The sequence below is a fragment of the Galeopterus variegatus genome, unplaced genomic scaffold (assembly GCF_000696425.1).
Source record: "Galeopterus variegatus unplaced genomic scaffold, G_variegatus-3.0.2 Scaffold7708, whole genome shotgun sequence".
NCBI lineage: Eukaryota > Metazoa > Chordata > Mammalia > Dermoptera > Cynocephalidae > Galeopterus > Galeopterus variegatus.
In genome coordinates, this window is record NW_007733819.1 from 65684 (window position 1) to 65897 (window position 214).

The window sequence follows — 214 nt, forward strand, 5'->3', positions numbered from 1 at the left end:
AAAAAAAAAAAAATGTGCTTCAGTAACCGCTCTGAGCCCCAGTCATCTGATCTGCAGTATGTGACAGTCCTTATTACTCACAGGGTTAAGGACGAAGTGGTGTACAATTTTATAAAGAAGCTCACAGAGTGCATGGAATATCGTAGGTGTTCAGTAGCTCCAACTTCTCCCTTAATGCTAAAAAAGATACAACATTCGGCCCACAGTGTCCCCC

At 42.5% G+C, this 214-nt stretch overlaps 1 protein-coding gene across 1 annotated transcript in view; it reads right to left on the bottom strand.

The window, feature by feature from the left end:
• The window catches only part of LOC103607779, a 35346-nt gene that overhangs the window by 5511 nt on the left and 29621 nt on the right, over positions 1 to 214 (bottom strand). The window lies entirely within an intron of this gene.